This window comes from Oncorhynchus keta, unplaced genomic scaffold (assembly GCF_023373465.1).
Source record: "Oncorhynchus keta strain PuntledgeMale-10-30-2019 unplaced genomic scaffold, Oket_V2 Un_contig_61_pilon_pilon, whole genome shotgun sequence".
In the NCBI taxonomy this organism is placed as follows: domain Eukaryota; kingdom Metazoa; phylum Chordata; class Actinopteri; order Salmoniformes; family Salmonidae; genus Oncorhynchus; species Oncorhynchus keta.
In genome coordinates this window covers 171,839-187,172 of record NW_026288731.1, presented here as the reverse complement: position 1 = coordinate 187,172, position 15,334 = coordinate 171,839, and the positions used below count along the sequence as shown (strand labels likewise).

At 44.3% G+C, this 15,334-nt stretch overlaps 1 long non-coding RNA gene across 35 annotated transcripts; it reads left to right on the top strand.

Moving 5' to 3' along the window:
• The first annotated feature begins 9,178 nt into the window (after nucleotides 1–9,178).
• Nucleotides 9,179–14,421, top strand: LOC127925737 (uncharacterized). Of its 35 annotated transcripts, none has more exons than XR_008122114.1 (9): nucleotides 9,282–9,549; nucleotides 9,603–9,742; nucleotides 9,788–9,882; nucleotides 10,177–10,256; nucleotides 10,357–10,386; nucleotides 10,422–10,516; nucleotides 11,463–11,602; nucleotides 11,839–12,433; nucleotides 13,921–14,421. It is a non-coding gene; the product is annotated as an uncharacterized LOC127925737 (long non-coding RNA). The 35 variants fall into 35 exon arrangements; XR_008122105.1 differs by having other exon boundaries at nucleotides 10,177–10,286; XR_008122098.1 differs by having other exon boundaries at nucleotides 10,177–10,286; nucleotides 10,357–10,391.
• Nucleotides 14,422–15,334: the final 913 nt, after the last annotated feature.

Genomic DNA, 15,334 nt, shown 5'->3' with positions numbered 1-15,334 from the left:
AAGATTGTCTGTTAAATGACCTAAATGTATATTTAAAAGCAATAAGGCACGGGGGGATGTGCTAAATTCTTGAACTGCGCTCTTGGTTAAGGGCTTGTAAAGTACGCATTTCACGTACTTTCACGTACTTTACAAAATAAGAACGTGTTCTTAACTGACTTTGCCGTTGGTAAAATAAAATAAAAATAAAAACGGTAAGGTCTACACTTGTTGTACTCGTGACAAATAACGTTTGATTTGATTGATATGGCCAATATACCACGGCTTTGTTCTTCAGCACGACGCAATGTGGAGTGCCTGGGCACAGCCCTTAGCCGTGGTATATTGGCCATAAAAATCTAATCAAACTTTATTTGTCAATTGACAGGTGTTATTGCTATTATAAATAGAGCAGTAAAAATACATGTTTTGTCATATTTGTGGTATATGGTCTGATATACCACGGCTGTCAGCCAATCAGCATTCAGAGCTGGAACCACACAGTTTATAATTGAAAATGAACATACCAAAATGAAGTGAAAAGCACAGTGGGTATTATTATTGGCCTTGTTTTGTACTGCAGAACTCATTAGAATAATACTCAGCATGCTTTGCAATTGTTCATTTAAAAAAAATATATTTCCATGTATATTTAGTTAATTTAGCATGAAGCTCTTATCACACCATAGTGCCATCACAATCCAACCGTTCAATCAATATCTGTCCGATTTCTGACAGTAATTCAGGTTGAAAGGGGGCCACAAAATGAGAACCGCTTTAAAATAAAAACGGTATAGAACTAGTATTTTTTGTATTTTGAAAATACAAATTACAGCCCAGTGTAATAGAAGATAAAAGGCTGATAGAAACAGATAGTTCAGCCCAGTGTAATAGAAGATAAAAGGCTGATAGAAACAGATAGTTCAGCCCAGTGTAATAGAAGATAAAAGGCTGATAGAAACAGATAGTTCAGCCCAGTGTAATAGAAGATAAAAGGCTGATAGAAACAGATAGTTCAGCCCAGTGTAATAGAAGATAAAAGGCTGATAGAAACAGATAGTTCAGCCCAGTGTAATAGAAGATAAAAGGCTGAAACAGAAACCCAGATAGTGATAGAAACAGATAGTTCAGCCCAGTGTAATAGAAGATAAAAGGCTGATAGAAACAGATAGTTCAGCCCAGTGTAATAGAAGAGATAAAAGGCTGATAGAAACAGATAGTTCAGCCCAGTGTAATAGAAGATAAAAGGCTGATAGAAACAGATAGTTCAGCCCAGTGTAATAGAAGATAAAAGGCTGATAGAAACAGATAGTTCAGCCCAGTGTAATAGAAGATAAAAGGCTGATAGAAACAGATAGTTCAGCCCAGTGTAATAGTGATAAAAGGCTATAGAAACAGATAAATAGAAGATAAAAGGCTGATAGAAACAGATAGTTCAGCCAGCCCAGTGTAATAGAAGATAAAAGGCTGATAGAAACAGATAGTTCAGCCCAGTGTAATAGAAGATAAAAGGCTGATAGAAACAGATAGTTCAGCCCAGTGTAATAGAAGATAAAAGGCTGATAGAAACAGATAGTTCAGCCCAGTGTTAATAGAAGATAAAAGGCTGATAGAAACAGAAACCCAGATAGTTCAAAGCCCAGTGATAGTAGCCCAGTGTAATAGAAGATAAAAGGCTGATAGAAACAGATAGTTCAGCCCAGTGTAATAAAGATAAAAGGCTGATAGAAAAAGCTGAGATAGTTCAGCCCAGTGTAATAATAGAGATAAAAGGCTGATAGAAACAGATAGTTCAGCCCAGTGTAATAGAAGATAAAAGGCTGATAGAAACAGATAGTTCAGCCCAGTGTAATAGAAGATAAAAGGCTGATAGAAACAGATAGTTCAGCCCAGTGATAATAGGCTGATAAAAGGCCCAGTGTAATAGAAAAAAGGCTGATAGATAGTTCAGCCCAGTGTAATAGAAGATAAAAGGCTGATAGAAACAGATAGTTCAGCCCAGTGTAATAGAAGATAAAAGGCTGTTCAGCCCAGTGTAATAGATAGAAACAGATAGTTCAGCCCAGTGTAATAGAAGATAAAAGGCTGATAGAAACAGATAGTTCAGCCCAGTGTAATAGAAGATAAAAGGCTGATAGAAACAGATAGTTCAGCCCAGTGTAATAGAAGATAAAAGGCTGATAGAAACAGATAGTTCAGCCCAGTGTAAAAGGCTGATAGAGAAGATAAAAGGCTGATAGAAACAGATAGTTCAGCCCAGTGTAATAGAAGATAAAAGGCTGATAGAAACAGATAGTTCAGCCCAGTGTAATAGAAGATAAAAGGCTGATAGAAACAGATAGTTCAGCCCAGTGTAATAGAAGATAAAAGGCTGATAGAAACAGATAGTTCAGCCCAGTGTAATAGAAGATAAAAGGCTGATAGAAACAGATAGTTCAGCCCAGTGTAATAGAAGATAAAAGGCTGATAGAAACAGATAGTTCAGCCCAGTCAGCCCAGTGTAATAGAAGATAAAAGGCTGATAGAAACAGATAGTTCAGCCCAGTGTAATAGAAGATAAAAGGCTGATAGATAACAGATAGTTCAGCCCAGTGTAATAGAAGATAAAAGGCTGATAGAAACAGATAGTTCAGCCCATAGAAACAGATGTAAGTGTAATAGAAGATAAAAGGCTGATAGAAACAGATAGTTCAGCCCAGTGTAATAGAAGATAAAAGGCTGATAGAAACAGATAGTTCAGCCCAGTGTAATAGAAGATAAAAGGCTGATAGAAACAGATAGTTCAGCCCAGTGTAATAGAAGATAAAAGGCTGATAGAAACAGATAGTTCAGCCCAGTGTAATAGAAGATAAAAGGCTGATAGAAACAGATAGTTCAGCCCAGTGTAATAGAAGATAAAAGGCTGATAGAAACAGATAGTTCAGCCCAGTGTAATAGAAGATAAAAGGCTGATAGAAACAGATAGTTCAGCCCAGTGTAATAGAAGATAAAAGGCTGATAGAAACAGATAGTTCAGCCCAGTGTAATAGAAGATAAAAGGCTGATAGAAACAGATAGTTCAGCCCAGTGTAATAGAAGATAAAACAGGCTGATAGAAACAGATAGTTCAGCCCAGTGTAATAGAAGATAAAAGGCTGATAGAAACAGATAGTTCAGCCCAGTGTAATAGAAGATAAAAGGCTGATAGAAACAGATAGTTCAGCCCAGTGTAATAGAAGATAAAAGGCTGATAGAAACAGATAGTTCAGCCCAGTGTAATAGAAGATAAAAGGCTGATAGAAACAGATAGTTCAGCCCAGTGTAATAGAAGATAAAAGGCTGATAGAAACAGATAGTTCAGCCCAGTGTAATAGAAGATAAAAGGCTGATAGAAACAGATAGTTCAGCCCAGTGTAATAGAAGATAAAAGGCTGATAGAAACAGATAGTTCAGCCCAGTGTAATAGAAGATAAAAGGCTGATAGAAACAGATAGTTCAGCCCAGTGTAATAGAAGATAAAAGGCTGATAGAAACAGATAGTTCAGCCCAGTGTAATAGAAGATAAAAGGCTGATAGAAACAGATAGTTCAGCCCAGTGTAATAGAAGATAAAAGGCTGATAGAAACAGATAGTTCAGCCCAGTGTAATAGAAGATAAAAGGCTGATAGAAACAGATAGTTCAGCCCAGTGTAATAGAAGATAAAAGGCTGATAGATAACAGATAGTTCAGCCCAGTGTAATAGAAGATAAAAGGCTGATAGAAACAGATAGTTCAGCCCAGTGTAATAGAAGATAAAAGGCTGATAGAAACAGATAGTTCAGCCCAGTGTAATAGAAGATAAAAGGCTGATAGAAACAGATAGTTCAGCCCAGTGTAATAGAAGATAAAAGGCTGATAGAAACAGATAGTTCAGCCCAGTGTAATAGAAGATAAAAGGCTGATAGAAACAGATAGTTCAGCCCAGTGTAATAGAAGATAAAAGGCTGATAGAAACAGATAGTTCAGCCCAGTGTAATAGAAGATAAAAGGCTGATAGAAACAGATAGTTCAGCCCAGTGTAATAGAAGATAAAAGGCTGATAGAAACAGATAGTTCAGCCCAGTGTAATAGAAGATAAAAGGCTGATAGAAACAGATAGTTCAGCCCAGTGTAATAGAAGATAAAAGGCTGATAGAAACAGATAGTTCAGCCCAGTGTAATAGAAGATAAAAGGCTGATAGAAACAGATAGTTCAGCCCAGTGTAATAGAAGATAAAAGGCTGATAGAAACAGATAGCTCAGCCCATCTGTGTGAGGGTGGGATCGGAAGCACCGTAGTAGATGTGAATGAGAGAGTTGGGGGTTGTATTGTAGCGAGATATTTACGTTCAGCGGGAACCGCCCTTCATTCGCCCACATGGGGACCGACAGGTCGTCTGAGCGACACTTTCCTAAACCCTCAATACTATCCCACAAGTACAGCGGTAGAGACACATGTGCTCCCCAGTTTTGTCACATATTTCCTAGTCCATGTTAAAAGTGTACGAAGCAGTTGCTAGATTTGTATTTATTTTGGTTTTCCTCCCCACATTCAACGGTAAATCCAGGCAACTGAGCGAAGATGGTGGATTTCAGCGGTGAGTGTCTTGCTAAACGCATGTTATTGGCAAGCAACTCTTATTTATCTTATTTTTTTAGCACTATACATATTTAGTGGGGTGGGGAAACAGATTTAAAAAAAATGGTATAGCTATCCATGCTTAGATGTGCGTTTGAGCGTCCTAAAAGGGAGAAGTTGGTGAGTTATAATCAGTGTAGTAAGTGTCGCATGGCAGTCCTCTCTCTCCTCCATAGTTGAGAATGAGGGAGATTTGAAAAGCGTGTTTTGTCTCTCTAAGTGCCTTAGTTAGACCGGACTGATTTATTCAACTTTTTATCTACTTACACTATTATACACTTTTTTTTTTTTTAGTTGTAGTTTAAAAAAAAATAAAGTTTTAACGGGAATAATAATTGTATTGGATGAAAGCGTTTATTTGATATGTTTGAATCTGTATTATGTGTGTTAGATAGTGTCTCCCCTCCCCAGAACAAAGCAGCAGCACATGGGCCAGTTTTAGGCCGCAGGGTTTCTTAAGCTAGTTAGCTTAGCCAAGTTGGTAGCTACTGCTTTATACAATGTTTAACTAGTTTAACTAATAATAATAATAATAATCTAACCGGTGAAATGACTATAAGTCACACACGTAACCGAGGGCAACTCGTACCGTATAACATGTAGCTTTGTGCTAAATGAGTCCCCTAGTTTTAGATACAGTAACAAGTTATGTGGCTAGGCTAACGTGTTAGCTAGCAGCAACTTATTAGCCGAACAAACTAGTTAACTAGTTTGACAAATTAGCTTTTCATTTGTGTTTTTTTAAATATTTTTTTAAAGATGTACTTTCTGTGTTGTAAGTTTTGCAAGGTATTTTAGTTTGTTGTTGTTGTAGTAGTAGTTGGCTAATGTTAGGTTAAATGTCCAAAACAACACAGTTGCTAAAGGCTAACTAGTTGCTAAAGGCTAACTAGCCGGACTGGTTTGTGAAACCGTGTTCACATAAAAGTTCCCCCCCTCCACTTTCTCCCATAGGTCTGATATTTTACACGGGGAACCCAAATCTGTTGCATACCTAGACGCCTGATTGCATGCATTAGCTATCTGCCTCCTGAATAAACGCAGGTGGTAGAGTTGTTTTTATAGTAAATATTACTAAAAAAAGGTTGTTTGTTGCGGACTCCATGTTAAGACTATGGGGGAAGGGTGGACAGACTGGCGCAGAAGACCCACAGAAAAGCGGGCTGCAAGCTGCGCGGGATATATATATATATATTTATTATTATTATTATTGACTGTATGTATTAATAAATAAAAAGTGGAAGGGGAGAAAGAAATATATCCACTTTTAAAAATTTATTTCACCTTTTATTTAACCAGGTAGGCAAGTTGAGAACAAGTTCTCATTTACAACTGAGACCCTGACCAGGATGAAGCAAAGCAGTGTGAACAGACAACAACACAGAGTTACACATGGAGAAAACACACAGTCAATAACACAGTAGAACTAAAGAAAAGACTCATGGTTCACAATAAATCATAATATATGCCATTTAGCAGACGCTTTTATCCAAAGCGACTTACAGTCATGTGTGCATACATTCTACGTATGGGTGGTCCCGGGATCGAACCCACTACCCTGGCGTTACAAGCGCCATGCTCTACCAACTGAGCTACAGAAGGACCCAATGATATTTAAACTACATCATCTGCCGATTGACACATTTTAATTAAACTGTTGGGCGCTTTTTAAAAATGTTTATATACAGCTCGTCAAGTTGTGTGTTTTACTTCCGCGTATTAACTGTTCCAACGAGAGAGCGACCATTGATGCAGCTAGGATTGTTGCTGCAGGTAGCTAGCGAACATGGCATGGTGGCTTCCCATAGACAGCACTGGACGTAGCCTGGCTGAATGGGTGAAACATCGTCTCGTGTTGTCTTCAGAGAGGTGTATCAATAACACACTACTGTTATACTGTGTCGTCACGGTGAACATGTTCATAACGACCGTTCTTTGTGATTTCAGGATGCTGCTTTCTTCTTCCGAAGTTGTGAAACCTGGACTTCTCCCATCAACACTTGGGGTGTTTTTGTGTGTGAGGAAAATGGTTATTTTGGAGATTTGTTTCGTTGTAAAGAAGATGGAAGATACAGAAGGCCTGGTTTAATTGTCTGTCGCTGTGTTGTCAAAGTGCTTACAGTGCAGGTAGTGCTATGGAATATCTACTGCAATGGAGGCACTTCTAGCAATACCGCTGACGCTGACCCCCGGTGAACCCTAACCCTGCTTGGACCAGGCTCTGGAGGCACTTCTAGCAATACCGCTGACCCCTGGTGAACCCTAACCCTGCTTGGACCAGGCTCTGGAGGCACTTCTAGCAATACCGCTGACCCCTGGTGAACCCTAACCCTGCTTGGACCAGGCTCTGGAGGCACTTCTAGCAATACCGCTGACCCCTGGTGAACCCTAACCCTGCTTGGACCAGGCTCTGGAGGCACTTCTAGCAATACCGCTGACCCCTGGTGAACCCTAACCCTGCTTGGACCAGGCTCTGGAGGCACTTCTAGCAATACCGCTGACCCCCGGTGAACCCTAACCCTGCTTGACCAGGCTCTGGAGGCACTTCTAGCAATACCGCTGACCCCTGGTGAACCCTAACCCTGCTTGGGCCAGGACCTGATGGTTTGACTTGACTTCATGATATCTTTGTGCTAAGGTGCATCTAGTGCAGATAGTGACATAGACTAGCACCTACTGCCCTAAGTGCCCCTTCTGGCATAAGGGTCTAACTAACATCCCACCAACCAAGATCACTCCCTGTATTTTTATTGCAGTTCTCTGCTAGTTTTGCATAGTTGCATTACAAGTAAAAATGAGTTGTGCAAATCTATGCAAAACTGATGGAGGCTTGCTTGTTCTTCCAGCTACCTAGTCACCCTCACCCCAAGACCATCCAACCCTCCAGCTACCTGGTCACCCCAAGACCATCCCACTGCCCTGAGCCTCCAGCTACCTGGTCACCCCAAGACCATCCCACTGCCCTGAGCCTCCAGCTACCTGGTCACCCCAAGACCATCCCACTGCCCTGAGCCTCCAGCTACCTGGTCACCCTCACCCCAAGACCATCCAACCCTCCAGCTACCTGGTCACCCCAAGACCATCCCACTGCCCTGAGCCTTCAGCTACCTGGTCACCCCCCTGCCTGAGTCTCCAAGACCATCCCACTGGTCCTCCCACTGAGCCTCTACCTGGTCACCCCAAGACCAGCCTACCTGGTCACCCATCCATCCAACCTGGTCACCCCAAGACCATCCCACTGTTGACCTGGTCCACCATCCCACTGTCCTGGTGCTACCCCAAGACCATCCTGGTCAAGATCATCCCACCTGGTCACCCCAAGCCTCCCACTGAGCCTGCTACCTGGTCACCCCAATCCTGAGCTACCTGGTTGAGTCTCCAGCTACCTGGTCAAAGACCATCACCATCTGCTACCTGGTCACCATCCCACTGTCCTGAGCCTCCAGCTACCTGGTCACCCTCAATCAAGACCAACGGTCCAGCTAGGTCTAAAGATCATCCCACTGTCCTGAGCCTCCAGCTACCTGGTCACCCCCACACCATCCCACTGTCCTGTCTCCAATCAGACCATCCAACCCTCCAGCTACCTGTCCCACTGTCCTGAGTCTCCAGCTACCTGGTCACCCCCAGACCATCCCACTGTCCTGAGTCTCCAGCTCCTGGTCACTCTACTGGTCAGCCCACTGTCCTGAGTCTCCAGCTACCTGGTCAGACCATCCCACTGTCCTGACCCAGCTACCTGGTCAAAGATCATCCCACTGTCCTGAGTCTCCAGCTGGTCCTGAGCCTCTACCCCCCAGCCTGTCCCAATCAGACCCATCCCACGGTCCTGACCTCTGCTAAAGACCATCCCACTGTCCTGAGCCTCTGTCCTGAGCTGTCCTGACTCTCCAATCAGACCAACGGTTGACCTAAAGATCATCCCACTGCCTCCTGAGCCTCTCCAATCCGACCAACGGTTGACGAGGTGCTAAAGATCATCCCTCTGTCCTGAGCCTCTACTGAGCCTGTCTCCAATCAGACCAACGGTTGACGAGGTGCTAAAGACCATCCCACTGTCCTGAGCCTCTACTGAGCCTCTACTGAGCCTGTCTCCAATCAGACCAACGGTTGACTAGATTTTGGTTTCAGCAGTATTAAAGTGCTTATAGTGCAGGTAGTGTATTTTCTCCATCTACTGCAGTGTGAGCACTTCCAGTAGTGCTGTCTGTGTTGCAGCCCAGCCCATCAGCCCAGCCCATATGGAAGGACACTTCTTCAAACCCAACCACCAACTCAAACCACACATCCATCATCGCTGTTCCTCGGTCAGTTTTGCTGCTTTGCATCCTGCTTTTAACAAACGTTTTGCTGTGCAAATCCATGCAAAACTGACCGAGCAGTGACTTGACCTCCAGCCGTGATGAACCGTTTTAGTCTTTCTGGGCCTGTATGACGATGGATTTAATGTGGCACTTTTCAGCGACTCGAAGACTATTCGAATGGTGTTTTCTAGAACTATTCTGTAGTTGTCTCTGTTCTGCATCACTTTTCAAAATGACTCAAAAGATGCTTGACTGGTGGTATTATCTGTTTTTAAGTATAAGACCCAATCAGGTTATATTGTAACTAGAAGTCAGTCCCTGTTGGGTTGTAACTGTAGAAGTCAGTCCCTGTTGGGTTGGGTTGTAGCTGTAGAAGTCAGTCCCTGTTGGGTTGTAACTGTAGAAGTCAGTCCCTGTTGGGTTGTACCTGTAGAAGTCAGTCCTTGTTGGGTTGTAGCTGTAGAAGTCAGGTTGAGATGTAGAAGTCAGTCCCGGTCAGGTTGAGTTGTAACTGTAGAAGTCAGTCCCTGTTGGGTTGTAACTGTAGAAGTCAGTCCCTGTCTGGTTGGGTTGTAACTGTAGAAGTCAGTCCCTGTTGGGTTGTAGCTGTAGAAGTCAGTCCCTGTCAAGTTGGGTTGTAACTGGTCAGTCCCTGTTGGGCTGTAAAGTCAGTCCCTGTCAGGTTGGGTTGTAACTGTAGAAGTCAGTCCCTGTTGGGTTGGGTTGTAACTGTAGAAGTCAGTCCCTGTCTGGTTGGGTTGTAGCTGTAGAAGTCAGTCCCTGTTGGGTTGGGTTGTAAATGTAGAAGTCAGTCCCTGTCAAGTTGGGTTGTAGACTCCCTGTACTGTAGAAGTCAGTCCCTGTCAGGTTGGGTTGTAACTGTAGAAGTCAGTCCCTGTCTGGTTGGGTTGTAACTGTAGAAGTCAGTCCCTGTCAGGTTGGGTTGTAGCTGTAGAAGTCAGGTCAGGTTGGGTTGTAACTGTAGAAGTCAGTCCCTGTCTGGGGTTGTAGCTGTAGAAGTCAGTCCCTGTGTTGGGTTGTAACTGTAGAAGTCAGTCCCTGTCTGGTTGGGTTGTAACTGTAGAAGTCAGTCCCTGTCAGGTTGGGTTGTAACTGTAGAAGTCAGTCCCTGTCTGGTTGGGTTGTAGCTGTAGAAGTCAGTCCCTGTCTGGTTGTTGTAACTGTAGAAGTCAGTCCCTCAGGTTGGGTTGTAACTGTAGGTTCCCGGTCAGTAGGGTTGTAACTGTAGAAGTCAGTCCCTGTCAGGTTGGGTTGTAGCTGTAGAAGTCAGTCCCTGTCAGGTTGGGTTGTAACTGTAGAAGTCAGTCCCTGTTGGGTTGTAGCTGTAGAAGTCAGTCCCTGTCAGGTTGGGTTGTAGCTGTAGAAGTCAGTCCCTGTTGGGTTGGGTTGTAACTGTAGAAGTCAGTCCCTGTCAGGTTGGGTTGTAACTGTAGAAGTCAGTCCCTGTTGGGTTGTAGCTGTAGAAGTCAGTCCCTGTCAGGTTGGGTTGTAACTGTAGAAGTCAGTCCCTGTTGGGTTGTAGCTGTAGAAGTCAGTCCCTGTTGGGTTGTAACTGTAGAAGTCAGTCCCTGTCAGGTTGGGTTGTACCTGTAGAAGTCAGTCCCTGTTGGGGGTTGTAACTGTAGAAGTCAGTCCCTGTCTGGGTTGTAACCCTGTCAGGTTGGGTTGTAGTAAGTCAGTCCCTGTCAGGTTGGGTTGTAACTGTAGAAGTCAGTCCCTGTTGGGTTGTAGCTGTAGAAGTCCCTGTCTGGTTGGGTTGTAACTGTAGAAGTCAGTCCCTGTCAGGTTGGGTTGTAACTGTAGAAGTCAGTCCCTGTTGGGTTGTAACTGTAGAAGTCAGTCCCTGGTTGGGTTGTAACTGTAGAAGTCAGTCCCTGTCAGGTTGGGTTGTAACTGTAGAAGTCAGTCCCTGTCAGGTTGTTGTAGCTGTAGAAGTCAGTCCCAGGTTGGGTTGTAACTGTAGTCAGTCCCTGTTGGGTTGTAACTGTAGTCCCTGTTGGGTTGTAACTGTAGAAGTCAGTCCATGTTTGGTTGGGTTGTAGCTGTATAAGTCAGTCCCTGTCTGGTTGTAACTGTAGAAGTCAGTCCATGTTTGGTTGAGTTGTAACTGTAGATGTCAGTCCCTGTCGTGGTTGTAACTGTAGAAGTCAGTCCCTGTCTGGTTGTGTTGTAACTGTAGAAGTCAGTCCCTGTCTGGTTGTGTTGTAACTGTAGAAGTCAGTCCCTGTCTGGTTGTGTTGTAACTGTAGAAGTCAGTCCCTGTCTGGTTGTAACTGTAGAAGTCAGTCCCTGTCTGGTTGTAACTGTAGAAGTCAGTCCCTGTCTGGTTGTAACTGTAGAAGTCAGTCCCTGTTTGGGTTGTAACTGTAGAAGTCAGTCCCTGTCTGGTTGGGTTGTAACTGTAGAAGTCAGTCCCTGTCAGGTTGGGTTGTAGCTGTAGAAGTCAGTCCCTGTCTGTTGGGTTGTAGCTGTAGAAGTCAGTCCCTGTTGGGTTGTAACTGTAGAAGTCAGTCCCTGTCAGGTTGGGTTGTAACTGTAGAAGTCAGTCCCTGTCTGGTTGGGTTGTAACTGTAGAAGTCAGTCCCTGTCTGGTTGGGTTGTAACTGTAGAAGTCAGTCCCTGTCAGGTTGGGTTGTAACTGTAGAAGTCAGTCCCTGTCTGGTTGGGTTGTAACTGTAGAAGTCAGTCCCTGGTTGGGTTGTAACTGTAGAAGTCAGTCCCTGTCTGGTTGGGTTGTAACTGTAGAAGTCAGTCCCTGTTGGGTTGTAACTGTAGAAGTCAGTCCCTGTCTGGTTGGGTTGTAACTGTAGAAGTCAGTCCCTGTCTGGTTGGGTTGTAACTGTAGAAGTCAGTCCCTGTTTGGTTGGGTTGTAACTGTAGAAGTCAGTCCCTGTCAGGTTGGGTTGTAACTGTAGAAGTCAGTCCCTGTCTGGTTGGGTTGTAACTGTAGAAGTCAGTCCCTGTCTGGTTGGGTTGTAACTGTAGAAGTCAGTCCCTGTCAGGTTGGGTTGTAACTGTAGAAGTCAGTCCCTGTCAGGTTGGGTTGTAACTGTAGAAGTCAGTCCCTGTCTGGTTGGGTTGTAACTGTAGAAGTCAGTCCCTGTCAGGTTGGGTTGTAACTGTAGAAGTCAGTCCCTGTCTGGTTGGGTTGTAACTGTAGAAGTCAGTCCCTGTCTGGTTGGGTTGTAACTGTAGAAGTCAGTCCCTGTCTGGTTGGGTTGTAACTGTAGAAGTCAGTCCCTGTCAGGTTGGGTTGTAACTGTAGAAGTCAGTCCCTGTCTGGTTGGGTTGTAACTGTAGAAGTCAGTCCCTGTCAGGTTGGGTTGTAACTGTAGAAGTCAGTCCCTGTCAGGTTGGGTTGTAACTGTAGAAGTCAGTCCCTGTCTGGTTGGGTTGTAACTGTAGAAGTCAGTCCCTGTCTGGTTGGGTTGTAGCTGTAGAAGTCAGTCCCTGTCTGGTTGGGTTGTAACTGTAGAAGTCAGTCCCTGTCTGGTTGGGTTGTAGCTGTAGAAGTCAGTCCCTGTCTGGTTGGGTTGTAACTGTAGAAGTCAGTCCCTGTCTGGTTGGGTTGTAGCTGTAGAAGTCAGTCCCTGTCTGGTTGGGTTGTAACTGTAGAAGTCAGTCCCTGTCTGGTTGGGTTGTAGCTGTAGAAGTCAGTCCCTGTTGGGTTGTAACTGTAGAAGTCAGTCCCTGTCAGGTTGGGTTGTAACTGTAGAAGTCAGTCCCGGTTGGGTTGTAACTGTAGAAGTCAGTCCCTGTTTGGTTGGGTTGTAACTGTGTCAGTCCCTGTCCCGGTTGGTTTGTAACTGTAGAAGTCAGTCCCTGTTGGGTTGTAACTGTAGAAGTCAGTCCCTGTTGGGTTGTAACTGTAGAAGTCAGTCCCTGTTGGTTGTGTTGTAACTGTAGAAGTCAGTTGTAACTGTAGAAGTCAGTCCCTGTTGGGTTGTAACTGTAGAAGTCAGTCCCTGTTGGGTTGTAACTGTAGAAGTCAGTCCCTGTTGAGATGTAACTGTAGAAGTCAGTCCCTGTCTGGTTGTGTTGTAACTGTAGAAGTCAGTCCCTGTTGGTGTTGTAACTGTTGGGAAGTCAGTCCCTGTCTGGTTGTGTTGTAACTGTAGAAGTCAGTCCTGTTGGGTTGTGTTGTAACTGTAGAAGTCAGTCCCTGTCTGGTTGTGTTGTAACTGTAGAAGTCAGTCCCTGTCTGGTTGTGTTGTAACTGTAGAAGTCAGTCCCTGTCTGGTTGTAACTGTAGAAGTCAGTCCCTGTCTGGTTGTAACTGTAGAAGTCAGTCCCTGTCTGGTTGTAACTGTAGAAGTCAGTCCCTGTTTGGTTGGGTTGTAACTGTAGAAGTCAGTCCCTGTTTGGTTGGGTTGTAACTGTAGAAGTCAGTCCCTGTTTGGTTGGGTTGTAACTGTAGAAGTCAGTCCATGTTTGGTTGGGTTGTAGCTGTAGAAGTCCCTGTTTGGTTGTAACTGTAGAAGTCAGTCCCTGTTGGGTTGTGGCTGTAGAAGTCAGGTTGAGTTGTAACTGTAGAAGTCAGTCCCTGTTGGGTTGTGGTTGAGTTGTAACTGTAGTCAGTCCCTGTTGAGTTTGTAACTGTAGAAGTCAGGTTGAGTTGTAACTGTAGAAGTCAGGTTGAGTTGTAACTGTAGAAGTCAGTCCCTGTCTGGTTGTAACTGTTGTAGTCTGTAGAAGTCAGTCCCTGTCTGGTTGGGTTGTAACTGTAGAAGTCAGTCCCTGTCTGGTTGGGTTGTAACTGTAGAAGTCAGTCCCTGTCTGGTTGGGTTGTAACTGTAGAAGTCAGTCCCTGTCTGGTTGTAGTCAGTCCCTGTCTGGTTGTAGCTGTCTGGTTGTAACTGTAGAAGTCAGTCCCTGTCTGGTTGTAACTGTAGAAGTCAGTCCCTGTCTGGTTGGGTTGTAACTGTAGAAGTCAGTCCCTGTCTGGTTGGGTTGTAACTGTAGAAGTCAGTCCCGGTCAGGTTGAGTTGTAACTGTAGAAGTCAGTCCCTGTCCTGGTTGTAGCTGAAGAAGTCAGTCCCTGTCTGGTTGTAGCTGTAGAAGTCAGTCCCTGTCCTGGTTGTAGCTGAAGAAGTCAGTCCCTGTCTGGTTGTAGCTGTAGAAGTCAGTCCCGGTCCTGGTCAGGTTGGGAGGGGTGTCAGTGCTGTTACTCTGAAGGTATTGCACTTGTCCCGGCCTGTTTAGGATTGAGGAGATGGTGCTCCTACTCTTTGAACCTGCTGCTAAAGCAGTAACTGCTTGATGCATGTTTGAAATGAATGAATGAAACATATATTTACCAAAAATGAGACTTGTATGTTTTCTGTCTCATGATTCAGTTTTTTCTAGGTTTGTTTTTAATGAATGAAGAGGTAGTTTTCTAAATTGTAGATTGATTGTCGGAGCTTAAATGTGTCCGTCCATATGGTGAGTAATTGTTTCATGCTGTGGTTTTGTCTCAAATAAAGTTTCCATGAAATGTAGCTTCCCGTTTCCATTGTGCTTTGATTTGAAATGTGTAGATGTGATTGGATGTAAGGCTGCTTCTCGAGATGTGATTGGATGTAAGGGTGGTGGGATGTTCAGATATGTTATCTCCAGCCTGCTTCTCGAGATGTGATTGGATGTAGGGGTACCCCCTGTATATAGCCTCCATATTGACTCTGTATCCCCTGTATATAGCCTCCACATTGACTCTGTACTGGTACCCCCTGTATATAGCCTCCACATTGACTCTTTACTGGTACCCCCTGTATATAGCCTCCACATTGACTCTGTACCGGTACCCCCTGTATATAGCCTCCACATTGACTCTGTACTGGTACACCCTGTATATAGCCTCCACATTGACTCTGTACTCTGTACTGGTACCCCTGTATATAGCCTCCACATTGACTCTGTACTGGTACCCCTGTATATAGCCTCCACATTGACTCTGTACCCCCTGTATATAGCCTCCACATTGACTCTGTACCGGTACCCCCTGTATATAGCCTCCACATTGACTCTGTACCGGTACCCCCTGTATATAGCCTCCACATTGACTCTGTACTCGGTACCCCCTGTATATAGCCTCCACATTGACTCTGTACTGGTACCCCTGTACCCCTGTATAGCCTCCACATTGACTCTGTACTGGTACCCCCTGTATATAGCCTCCACATTGACTCTGTACTGGTACCCCTGTATATAGCCTCCACATTGACTCTGTACCGGTACCCCCTGTATATAGCCTCCACATTGACTCTGTACTGGTACCCCCTGTATATAGCCTCCACATTGACTCTGTACCGGTACCCCCTGTATATAGCCTCCACATTGACTCTGTACTGGTACCCCCTGTATATAGCCTCCACATTGACTCTGTACTGGTACCCCTGTATATAGCCCCATTGA